This window comes from Palaemon carinicauda, chromosome 11, assembly GCF_036898095.1.
Source record: "Palaemon carinicauda isolate YSFRI2023 chromosome 11, ASM3689809v2, whole genome shotgun sequence".
Taxonomy (NCBI): Eukaryota; Metazoa; Arthropoda; class Malacostraca; order Decapoda; family Palaemonidae; genus Palaemon; species Palaemon carinicauda.
The window spans coordinates 99,678,309-99,678,706 of NC_090735.1; positions in this window are offsets into that span (position 1 = coordinate 99,678,309).

The window sequence follows — 398 nt, forward strand, 5'->3', positions numbered from 1 at the left end:
TAGTTGCCTATAAAAGACTGTTGGCCCTTGTGTGGACGTAGGTGTCCACTCAGAAATATAAAATATTTCTGTTTATCTTTGTGGTTGTGGTATATTTTAGCGTTTAAGTTTTGTTAGGGTTTATTTGATTGCGGAAGTTTTTTTTTATTAATGTTTATTTTGTGTTAAGTTAAGATTGTATTACTGAGTTGTGATTATTTTTTTGGTTATGGAATATGGTTGGTGATTTTTAGTATTAAGTGATTGTTTTTAGTATTAGGAAATATAGTTTTAAAGTTATGTTTTGGTTTGTTTTTGTCCTTTTGTCCAAGAGTCCCGCTGCTGGTAACGTAAGGGGAAAGTTTGTATTGAGGAGACATTGCTCTGTTTAGAGTGATTCAAGGGTGTGGGGGTTGTTT